The sequence below is a fragment of the Condylura cristata genome, unplaced genomic scaffold, assembly GCF_000260355.1.
Source record: "Condylura cristata isolate star-nosed mole 26May11 unplaced genomic scaffold, ConCri1.0 scaffold00015, whole genome shotgun sequence".
NCBI classification, from domain to species: Eukaryota; Metazoa; Chordata; class Mammalia; order Eulipotyphla; family Talpidae; genus Condylura; species Condylura cristata.
In genome coordinates, this window is record NW_004567116.1 from 50502663 (window position 1) to 50515669 (window position 13007).

At 37.1% G+C, this 13007-nt stretch overlaps 1 protein-coding gene across 1 annotated transcript in view; it reads right to left on the bottom strand.

Moving 5' to 3' along the window:
• Positions 1-13007, bottom strand: part of CTSC (cathepsin C) — a 135037-nt gene that overhangs the window by 100678 nt on the left and 21352 nt on the right. The window lies entirely within an intron of this gene.

Genomic DNA, 13007 nt, shown 5'->3' on the forward strand with positions numbered 1-13007 from the left:
AAAAAAAATATCTACAAGAATTTAAAATCATTTACCTTTATTACCAAAGGCATTAAATCTTAGTGGCTAGATTATCCTTAGTTTTGTACAGCTTGAGAGCTAAGGCCTTTATGATGAGCTAGCCACAAACTTCAAATTGACCACATATCTAAATATGGATTTTCCTAGATGCCAGAATCAAAGCAAATTTATAGAATGATTTGACTCACAATAGTGAAAATCATAATGGCTACCCCCCTTCACGCCCCCCACTTCTTTCCTCCTTTCCCTTTTATTTCTCCTGTAAAAACCCTGTGGTTACAATACTATGCTATGCTCTCCAGGGGCTCACATCTAGGAGAGGAGATAGAAAAGTGATTTTAGAATTATAGTACAATGCAATCTGTGCAAATGCTTTAGACTCTGTAAAAGCATGGAAGAGGATTTTCCAAGTCACAACTGCAGAGTAAGGGAAAAATCTTATTCTTTACATTTCTACCACTGTTTTCTTTTCTTTTCTTTTTTTAAAGGATATTGCTATATTTATCACCATATCTCAGGAGACAGAAAATAGAGCCTGAATTACAACTGCAAAGCAACAAAACTAATGTTCAAACTAACCAGGAAAAATGCTGTAAAGCAAGGTTGTTCTTTTAAAGACATCCTCTGGAGAGATTACTCACTAATTCCAAAGATGATGCAATGGTGCTTTTCTTAAAGCACTATGGAATTTATATTTGGTTAGATTATTAACGCTTCTAGCAGAACAATGATTTTTTTTTCTTCCCACAACCATTTCTTATTCATAAATTTTCTCCCTTTTGCCCTCCACTTAACCTCAGAAATCTCATTTTGTTTATTAGTATCCTCTGATTTTTTTTTTTTTAATTTTTATTTATTTGTGCATACAGAACTGGGATACAGGCCAGAGGCTCAGGGGTGGTGAGAGGCTTCACCATAGACAGATCGGGGAGCAGAACAGGCAGATAGACGAAGTACACTGCTGAGGGGAGCAGCGGGCGGGTCAGGAGAGGTCTGCCTCTCCATGTGGATCTCCACCGGGGCAGGTGGGAATCGAACTCATGAGGCAGCTAAAGCTTCTTAGTGCTGTGCTTTAACCCGCTGCACCACCAGGGAGGGCCACTATCCTCTGATTTTTATAAGTATCTTGCTTTGCTGGTTTGTCCATTATAGGAACGTCTAATATTTTTCTTTATCGTTCTGACTTGCTTTATTACATACAATTCTCTCAAATTCCTTCCAGTTTGCTGTAAATAGCAAAATTTCATCTTTCCTTATGGATGAATAATATTCCATTATGTGGATCTTCTACTATTTAATTCAGTTCTCTGTTAGAGAGCGTTTAGGTTATTTCCATGTTCTATTTATTGTTATTGTAAATAAACTACAATAAGCATTGTGTGGGTAATGTTTTATTAAGTTGATGGTTTCATGTTCTTTCACATTTCCAAGAACGGAATTGCTCATGCAGTCATTTTAATTTTAATTTAGGTCAGTTTCCAAAATGACTGTACAAATTTCCTTCTATGTGATCAGTTCAATAGAGTTCCTCTTTCTCTGAATAATTTCTAGTACATGCTGAGTGTTGTCGGGCATCTTTTAAATACACTATCTCATTGTGTTTGTGACCTGCACTTCACTTTTGGTAGTGACAAACATGTACTTGAAAAAATCCATTCTATTGGCCTCTGGATATACTCTTCAGTGAACTATTATTTTAGGCCTGTTGCCCTTTTCTTAATTAGCTTGATGGTTTTTATTATTAAAAAAAGGTTTTTGTATATCCTGGATGTTAATCTATTGGTTTTGTAACGTAAATTTTCTCAGCTTAGTAGGATATTTTAAAATCTTATATTTTAATTTGCTGTGTAAAAGCGTTTGATTCAAACTCCACTGCTTATTTTTGCTGTTATTTCCTTTGGCATAGAATACAAAAACATTTATATTACTGACGTTGTGAATTGTATCAGCAATGTTTTGTTTGATATAATTTAGTTTTGCAGGTCTTATATCTATGTCTTCAGTCTATTTTTTAAAAGATGTATCTATTTATGCTAGAGGTTCAGAGTGGTGAGAGGACTCACCCAAGACAGTGTGGGGAGCAGAACAGGCAGATCAATGAAGTACACTGCTGAGGGGAGCAGCGGGTGAGGCAGGAGAGGTCTGCTGTGCCATGTGGATCACCTGTGAGGCTGGGGATCAAACTCACAATGAAGCTTGGCCACCAGGGAGGGCCCTAGTCTATTTTGAACTGTATGCATAAAGATAGAGAGTGTTAACTTCATTCTTTGACCTATGGTCATCTGATTTTCCCAGTATTATTTTTTAAGAGATTATCATTCCACATTGTATAATCATGATGACTTTAGCATGATTTAATTATTGATACATGCAGGGATTTTTTTCTGAGTTATTGATTCTATTCCATTGATGCATTTGTCTATTTTTATTTTAATACCATATTGATTTAATTTTTGTTGTTTTATAATATGGTTTAAAGTCAGGTAATGCGATGCCTCCATTTCATTCCTTTTTTCTTAGGATTGCTTTAGCTAGCCAAGAGTTTTTGTAGTTCCATATAAATTTTAAGATATTTTCTTTTACTCAAGAATATCCTTTGTATATAAGTGGTAATTGCATTAAATTTATATATTACTCCTGGTAGAAGTCAGTTTGACTATATTTTCTTCATCCATGAGCATGGAATTTCTTTCTACCTCTTTATGTAATGATCTATTTCTTTTAATATAGGCTTGCAATTTTAATTCTACAAATATTTTAACTCTGTGATTATGTTAATTCTTAGGCATTTGATAGTTTTTTATACAAATGTGAGTGGACTCATTTTATCCCCAGGTGCTTGAAAATCTGGTTAATAACAATATTTTGTTTCTGTCCTGATGTTGCTCTTGCTGCACTTATTGTTCCCACAAGCTCTGAAAATAAACTCTTTATACTGAGACACAGGTGCTCAATCTGATTTTTCTAGTTCATTCAGGCTCCACATGGTCTCATTTTGGAGCCAATTATCACCTATAATTCTCCATTGGTACATTTTATGTCCTGTACATTGCCTCTGTGTATCCCCTTCTCCAATATAATGTCTGGCTTTTAAAGCCCCTGGTGTAGGTATGTGTCCTTAAGTTAACAACCACAGAAAGATTCTGTATAGAAGCTACTTCTCCAAATAAGGTCTTTCATTGCCCTATACTTGCTTTGTGCACATTTTAAGTTTAATTAGAGTTTTTCCTGTTACTTTCTGCCATGCCATCACTTTTAGTGTATATAATAGTCACTAGTTTCTCAGTGGTCTTTGTCTTGTTTTGGTTATTATTTGGTTATAGTTATGTGGCAGAGGTGCTGCCATCTCACCTCACCATCAACAGAGATTAATTTAATCCATGGTTAAGGTACACATGATTAAGGTGCACATAAATAAAGTAAGAGATAATAATAGCACATTTTCAATATTATTATTGGTAAAATATGTTCCTGCATATTTTAGGCTTCTCGAGACTTAACACATCAGGATTTGTAGGTGAGGTTAGCCTAGTTACTTTTAGTGTGATTATTGATACATAGGAGTCTGTAATTGTCATTTCTTTCATCATTTTGAGGTTCCCTTCATTACCTTGTTTGGTTCTTCCTATTAATTCCTCTGATGGTTTAGATTTTAAGGCATCTTTAAATATTTCTTGGAGTGGAGGTTTGATAGTAGAGAATTTCCAAGTATTTTGTTTGCCTGAGAATATCCTTATTTCCTCCTCAGATTGGAAGGGTAATTTTGAAGGGTAAAATATTCTTGACTGTCATTTTTTGTCTTGGAGATCTTTTAATATGTTGCTCTATTCTCTTCTTGCCTGTAGTATTTATTCCAAAAAGTATGATGTCAGTCTAATTTGTTTTCTTTTATAGGTTATGTTTTTACCCCCTTATCAATTCTATCATTTTTATTTATATTAGACCCATCTTCTTTATATTTTTCTCCTTCTAATCTATTATACTTAGCATTGTCACTTCCAGATCAATACATGTTGCTGCAAATGGCATGAACTTATTTATTTTATTTTTTAAAATAGATTTATTTGTGCATACAGAACTGGGGTACAGGCCAGAGTTGCAGGGGTGGTGAAAGGATTCACCAAAGACAGAGTGGGGAGCAGAATAGGTAGATCGCCAAAGTACACTGCTTAGGGGAGCAGAGGGTGGGTTAGGAGAGGTCTGCCATGCCTTGTGGGTCACCTCAGGGGCAGGCAGGGATGAACTCATGCTGAAGTGGCTTCAGCTTCTTATTGCTGTGCTTTAATCTGCTACACCACCAGGAAAGCCCCAAACTTATTTATTTTTAAATTGTTGTGTAAAGTAAAATAAATAAATAAATAAAATGAAAAAGCTGAAAGTTTCCCACCTACCTACTGCTATAACTATGTATTTAAATTTTTTTGTTGTCTTTGATATTATGATATTATCTAAAAATTTAAACTTTAACACCTATAAAACTTAAGAGACTTCTATCTTACATACTAGTTTTGTACTTCTTTTGATGTTGAGCTACTTGAGGGTAGGAGACACATGTATTCATTGCTATTCACTTTGGACCTAGATAAATGTCAAATGAATGAATGAATGTGTTGTTAAGTGTATGTGTGCATATAAAAATGAATAAGAATACCTATATTTCTAAAAGTTAAAAACTACATGCAGGGAATATTAAATAACAAAATAAGATTAAAATCAAATGTAAGCTTTTTAAATGTCAAGACAGATTTAATGCTTCCTTCTGAGAGACTGTTGCAGTTTGCATGTTTTTAAATATTCCTACATTGCTAGTGGATAGCTGTGTGGAAGTTCCTCAAACTATTGAAAATGGAGATACCATATGATTCAGCAATTTCACTGCTAGGAATCTACCCAAAAGACAAAAAAAAAAAAAAAAAAGTACTTGTATCCTGTATCCCCTGTTCATTGCATCACTTTTTACAATAGGTAAGACATTGAAAAACAGATGACTGGATCAAGAAGATGTGGTGTATATGGGATGCTACATAATGGAATGCTATTCAGTGATCAAAAAAAGATAAAATACATGCCATTCAAAGCAACATGGATGGAGCTAGAAGGGTTCATGCTCAGTGAAATAAGTCAGAAAGAAAAATTAAAACATCAAATGGTTTCATTTATAGGAGAAATATAAGGGAACCAAATCAAGGGTCAGGGGAAAACAATAATAATAAAACAAAACTAGCAGGCAACCATAAACAAGAGACATTTGTGGATTTATGTGTATGGGGGGAGAATACTTTGTCCTGGTTTCTGTGACCCGCTGCAAGGAAGAAAGCCGGGAGGCAGAAAGGCTGAGCAAGTAGAGTTTATTGCTCCTGGGCAGCAGCTGAGATGGAGCCCCTAGGATGGGGTTTGCAGCGACTGCCAGCTCTATAAGGGAAAAGGGTCTCTTATATAGATTCTAGGTTCACATTCTAAAGGGGTGACTCATCGCTGTGCCCCCAGATGCGAGGTCCTTATCTGGTCCCACTGGTACCTCTTGGGTGTGTTATCACCTTTATCTGGTCACACAGGTAGCTGTTGTGTTACTGCCCCTATCTGGTCACACTCAACAGAAAAGAGAGAGAGGAGTACAAGGAACTATGGTGCGTGAACTGGTGGTGGGGATTTTATGTGGAATAGACAATAATGTAAAATATATAAATAAAAAATAAATCATATACAAAAAGAAAAAAAAGAGATACTTCATCTCCAATTTTTCCTCCCAAATTTCTGTAAGCTACCAGCTCATCCCCACCACTGCTATCAAAGACAAAACAAATAAATAAGACCCCATGCCCTCTTCCTTTCACTGAGAAATAAAATGTAAGTATGCCTTAATTCTTATGACAAAAGAATAGACTATAAACACTTCCTCCTACATGCAGCTGAAACATTTTCATATGCTTAGCACACTTCCTAATTACAAATTTGAAATATTGTTAAGAATGGAACAAAATTCAAAGAACCAGTTACATACCCAAAGTTACTTGGCAACATATTAACAGTTGGTCAAATTAAAGAGGAAGTGGCTTAACAGAATTTCAAGGTTTGGTGAACAAGTGAGGAGAGTTCTTTTTTACTGTTGTTCCCAAGACTCTTGATGTCAACCGAATGGTGCCAAACAACTTTTCAAAGAGATTAAGTAAAATTTATAAAGGAGTCCATATGTAAATCTGAGCCTACGGGAGGATGTTTTAGACATAAGCAGAAGCCTGCATTTTCCCTGTTTTTTGTCTGCCTTGAGGCCTGTTTTGGGAGCAGGCTGCAAGAGCCAACTATTGTTACTCTGCAAATCAGTAAACAGAATCTATTATTGAGGGGAAAGCACGTGGGAGGGAGTTCCTACTCCTGTGGAGGCCTTGAATAATTACAGTCAAGCACAGAACTTGCAGAATAGAATAACGCTAGCTTTAGTGGCTTTAAAAATTAAGGACGGTACTTCATCTGCACAGACAGAACTTTGTACTTGCCATTAAATTCTGCTATTTATTTAGTACAGTTTATTTCTAAGGTACTGCACTATAATTTCATCCTGGTTTAAATGACACATGTCATTTAAACAGAAAAACCTTATATCAAAAACCATTTTATGGAAATAAATGTGGTCTGGAAAAAGGAAAGGTTGTGGCTTGGTGGCAAGGAAGAAAGAGGATGTTTTTTCTGAAAGTACATGTCATGTGGAGTCCTGGAAGCCAGAGAATCTGGTATTTTGGGGGGAAGGCAAAACTGTATACAGAAAGAGATTTCATACCACCGTGGGAAAGTGAGCATAATACTCCTGGGCAAAACAAGAAGCTGGGGCCTCTGAAGTGCAAGTTTAGATGCATAGATACTTGGTTTATTGCTTGTTTTGACTAACTGGGGCTACTATGTACATCTAAGATCGATATGATTAACATGATGTTATGGCACTCTTGCTAGGTTCTGGGAATACTTTTTTTGTTTAATAATAGTTTATTTTTACACATTTTTGTACATTTTTTCATCTCACTTGCAACCCCCTTGGGTTTCCCATCACCAAATCAAGTACAGGGAATACTTTTAAATGACAATTCTTTGTGAAGCTGTATAGATAGATGATTTTAATATGCTATTGGTAGAGAAAGCATGGGTAACTTTAATCCCATAGTACTCCCCACCGTCGGTATTTCTTGACTTATCTAATTATGACAGTAATAAATTTGCTTCCTAAACCAGTGTTTTTGAAATGCATAAGCATTTCCAGAAAGAAGGAAAAATAGAGAGATTTTGATTCAGTATATCTGGGGTATATCTCAAGGATCAACAAGTTCCCAGGTACTGCCTCTTTTGGTCCTATGAACATATAGAAAGTCACAAGACCTTAAATGACAATTCGTAAACTTTCAGAGTCCAAGCATCAGAGTGAGACCACAATAGTTTTGCTGTCTGCTAGCTAAGTCTGGACAACTAACTAACTAACCAACCCATCTCTTCACCTATAAAATTAAGATAAATGAGGGTTTAGAGAGATTGTAAAATGACATTAACTTAAAGTTGACTCAAGTGCAGATATACTAGAATAATGTGTCTAACATATTATCATCTCTAACTCCTAAAAGGATCATACATAATGATCAAGTTGGATATATTTCATAGATTATTCAACTACGCAAACTAATTAATGTAATGTATTTCATAAACACATGATAAAATAAAAATGCTATTATTGGGCTCTCCCTCGTGACACAATGGGTTAAAGTGCAGCACTATGAAGCTATCCACAGTCCCTTTAGCACAAGTTCAAGCCCTTGCCAGGGAGCTGATCCACATGGTGCAGCAGACCTCTCCTGTCTTGCCTGCTGCTCCCTTCAACAGTGTACTTTGTCAGTCTGTTCATATCCCCACTCTGTCTTTGGTGAATCCTCCCACCAGTCCCACACCTCTGGTCTGTAACCCAGTTCTGTATGCATAAATAAATACATCTTAAAAAATAAAAATAAGGGCCCTCCCTGGTGGCGCAGCGGGTTAAAGCACAGCACTGAGAAGCATAAGTCACTTCCACATGAGTTCGATCCCCACCTGCCCCAGAGGTGACCACATGGCGCGGCAGACCTCTCCTGGCCCGCCCACTGCTCCCCTCAGCAGTGTACTTCCTCGATCTGCCTGTTCTGCTCTCCGCTCTGTCTCTGGTGAAGCCTCTCACCCTGCACATCTCTGGCCTGTACCCCAGTTCTGTATGAAAAATAAATTAAAAAAAATAAAATAAAAATAAAATTCCATTACCAATCATATCACTGAATGCAGAAAAAGCACTTGACAAGATGCAATGCCCATTTGTAATTTCAAAACACAAAATGGTGATAGAAAAGACATACCTCAACAAAATTAAAGCCATACATGGCAGAAAGAACATCATTGTCAATGGTGAAAAACGGAAAGCATGTTCTAAGATCAGGTATAAGAAAAGAATGCCCCTTTCACCATTATCATTCAACATAGTGCCAGAAGTTCTACCTTGAGTTATTAGCAAAATAAATATATGAAAGTAATTCAAATTGGAATACTACAACAATTTGTAGAAAATGTGGCAATATACTTAGAAATCTTCTCAGCTGTACCAGGGAAGTGCATACCACTGAGTATTCAGCCGGCCACTAGAAACTTGGAACAAACCTGTATCACAACTTTGGCTATGCAGGGCCTTGTACTACGTCAGGGAGCTTCAGCTACATACTGGTAAGCACCCCTGACACCAGGTCTGTCACTGGCTCCTTGGGAACAGACACATAGCCAGTCTATCATTATAGGCCCTAAACCTTCAAAGCATTCCCTTTGCAGTGCCCTGGAAGTGCATTCCACTCTGCTCATTCACCAACTCCTCAGGAGCAGATACAACCCCAGTCTGGGTCTTGCAGGGCCCAACTCTTCACCACAGGTGCTCACCAGTCCCAGGAAGTACATACCACTAATGAAGCAGCCACCAGCAGCTACCAGTGACTCTGGAACACATGCAAACCCAAGTACAGGCCACCAGGGATCTTCAGCAACTTTCCACCCTCTGGGATGGGGAAAATTCCCAGCAATGTAGCCTCCTGACCTAGTGCCCCCAACATCAATCTCAGTCACTAGAACAAGGGCTTGAAGTACTTTGGAGATGGGTTCAGGCACCACCTGATTTCCTGCAAGGGCCTCGTTGCTTTAACCATCATGAAGTAAATGCTCAGAACATTGGGAGGGAAAGACACACACACAACAGAAGTCACAATTATATATGAGCAAACCAAGAGCAAACAATATGGAGAAAGAAAAATAAAAATGGCAAGAAAGCCCAGAGGGGAACACTATGTCAAATAAATAAAGCACTACAACCAACCAACCAAACAAACAAACAAACAAAAAAAGATGGTAAAGCGTGTTTACCTATCAGACATAGAAATAATGATAGCCAAGATTAAGTAAATTAAATGGGAATAATACAAAGAAAATTCAGAAAAAGAAAGGAATACGATTAGAAACACAATCAACACAGATCAAAATTGGAACTATAAACATAATTTAATAAGGAAGTAAACATTTCAGAAGAAAATTGGATAAATAATGAAAAACAAATCAGTGATCTCAAAGATAAAAAGGAGGTATGAGGGAAGAGATAGAAATAAACAAAAGAAAAAATAAACACTTCAAGAATTACCTGACATCATGAAGAAAGGGAGTGTAAGAATTATAGAAATCCCAGAAGGAAGGGGAAGAAAGAGAAGGAAATTGAGTATCTACTTAGGGAAACAGTAGATGAAAATATCCTAAAATTAAAAAAAAAAAGTAATAGGCATAGAATTACAAGAGGCAAAAGGAATACCTCATTACCAAGATGAAAGGAAGCTATAGCAGGACACATACTATTAAAACCACCAAGAACCCAATACAAGAAAAAAATGATGAGACTGAAAAACTTGAATAAACAGACACCCTATAAAAATACACCAATAAGAATACACCAACATACGATCTCACTGAAGAAATGCTACAGTCAAGAAAAGAATGGAATGCATTCAAATTACTCCAAGAAAAATAAAAACCAGTTGAGTATTCTACCCTACAAGTTTCTATACTTTGTATGAGAGTGATAACAATCTTCTCAAAGAAATCCTTAGAAAGTTTGCATAAACTAAACAAATCCTATGTCAAATATTGAAAGGAATTTTTTCCTAAAGACTTATTTATTTATGCATACAGACTAGTACAGTCCAGAGGTGCGGGGTTGGGAGGGAAAGGACTCACCAGAGATAGAGTGGAGAGCAGAACAGGCAGATTGATGAAGCTATACAGCTGAGGTGAGCAATGGGTGGGTAAGGAGAGGTCTGCCATATCATATGATCACCTCCCTGGCCAGGGATTGAACTCTTGCTATAGTGACTATGGATAGCTTTACAGTGCTGTGCTTTAGCCCATTGTACTACCTCAGGGAGGCCACTGAAAGAAGTTGTAGGATGTAAATTAAAGAGAGGAATAAACACAAATAAAACCAAAAAGAAGTTAATTACAATCTAAAAGATACAAACAAAAATGGCAGTAATGGGCATTTATATGTCAATATTCACTCTAAATGTCAAATGAACTCAACAACAAAATAAAGAGACAAAATACAGTTAGATAAGGAAACAGAATCCAATTATCTGCTACCTGAAGGAAAAACACCAAAGTGTTCAGGATAAATGCAGTAAGAAACCGTTTGACTATCCACAATAAGGAAAATATATGGCACTAAGAAAAATAAATTTTCAAACTCTTTGGCCCATAATTTAGCTCATCAAGTTCAGCTTTTTGTTTATGCTAAGTGGACAAATGATTTCTTGATGTGATTCTAACATTCTGTTAAATCTCTTTCACTGACTACATATATCAGAAGTGTCTAAAAATTGTCCAAGTACAGGACAAGTCTCCTTCCATATACAGAGTATTATTGGGAAATATGATTCACCTAACATGAAGGTTCCAGAGTGGAGCAACCAAGATCCAACACCAGTCACTGCAGGAGAACTAATAATAAAAAAAAAAAAAAAAAAAAAAAAAAAAAAAAGAACAAAATACTTCTTATCAGGAAACACAACCAAAAGGTTCTGTGGTGCCCAAATGGCTGGAATGGAGGAAGGAAGCAAAGTTCAAAATGTACCATTCAATCTGAATCCAATACAATCTCTTAGGAGCGTGGGATTGTGCTACTTGCCAAAATGCTGACAGGCTGTATATGGAGTTCCAGATGAAGAACAAACACTCATCCCGATAGAGAACAGCCTAGTGGAAGTGGGAACAGATACAGAAGGACACACAGAAGCAGAAGGCATGCCTTACTTTGTCCATAAGTGAATTGGGTGTTGACTAATTAGCGTTGATGCTGATAGTCCTGTGCGACATGAAGATAGATGTGGGCAGGGACAAAGGACCCTACTATCAGGAGTCAGTCACCATTAGGCTTTGAAGTAGACTTCAGGGGGCCTGGGCTCAGAAGTCTGAAGCACCTGTCTCCTGAAGTGAGGCCCTCAGAGTATTCAGCATCATGGTCCTAAGAGCTCTCTGAGTCAAGTATCAGGTCAAACATGAGGGAGATGGACAACATCAGGTACTTTCTAAGATTCTTTCCATTTTCACATTTATAGTCCATGGGCCAGGAAAACTGAAAATAACAATTATTTGAAGTTTTTGTAAAAAGTAGAGAGGTCTACAGTAGTGATATTTTTCACAAAGAAGTATCTAGATTTAAACTAAAGCAGTGTTGAAGGTCACAATTCACATTAATGTACTTTTTTTCCAGTGGAATCTGTTCAGAGTTTTAAAAGAATAAGTCCTCTACTAGCATTGCACTAAAATATATTTGGGATTGGGAAGGTGATATGTATGTTTCTTTTTATTCAGGTGAAATTCTCTTTTAGCCAAAGAAAAAAACAAATCAAGACAAAAAAAAAAAAGAAAAAAAAAGAAAAAGAATAGGAAATATAAGGAAGCAGTGGGTGTTGGTGAGCTGAGATAACATTGCACTGCTTTTGTCCACAGTCTTCAGAACAGAATACAGAAAGTAACCTGTCACATGACTTCCAGGAACCAGCAGAATTGAGAAACTATTTTTCTGAGAGACTTACCAGACCTATATTCTGTCACCATCTTCCATCTTCCTCTTGCCAGCTAGTCCATCCAGAGTACATTGTTAGGGAGAAAATAGCTTTGGCGACCCTTGCCCCAAACTCCAATAACAATGTGAAAAGACAATAGGTTTCCTTTACTCTTCAGAGAACATCTCTGCAATGTGGTATATACTCCTGGGGCTTTCTTTTTGTCTTTCTGTTTATTATAATTTTCCTCATCCTTAACAGATTTTCACTTAAAATAAAATTGTGGCCAATGAAATCAAACAGTTTACCTTTTAATTTGAACATCGGTTAGGCCAATATGGGGATACACAATAACATGTTCTTGCCTTTCATCTTACGTTATCTCCCTTTCTTCTCTCAATTATTTTCCCTCTTCTTTTCCAATCATCTTCCTCTATCAACTTCTCTCCCTTCAATCCTACTTTTCTCTCTTCTCTCTCACTCTCTCTCTTTATATCTATCTCTTTATATCTATATATCTTTTGTATCTAAATCTCCCTCCATCCCTCTCTCTTGCGTCCCTATCTGTTTCTGTTTCCTTTCACTGAGGGGAAGGACAAAAGGAAATGAATATAAAGGACGAGAACTGTCTTTATGATTTCTTTGTGTTCTCTCTATTATTTGGATATTTGAGCTATACTTCTCTCAGTTCGGTCTTTTGATCAGAGGGTCTGAAATTGCACTGGAGAGGAGTTGAATAAGAAAGTGAGAAAGGGGGGCCCTCCCTGTGGCGCAGCAGGTTAAAGCACAGCACTAAGAAGCTAAAGCCACTTCGGCATGAGTTCCATCCCCGCCTGCCCCGGAGGTGACCACATGGTGCAGCAGACCTCTCCTGACCCGCCCGCTGCTCCCCTCAGC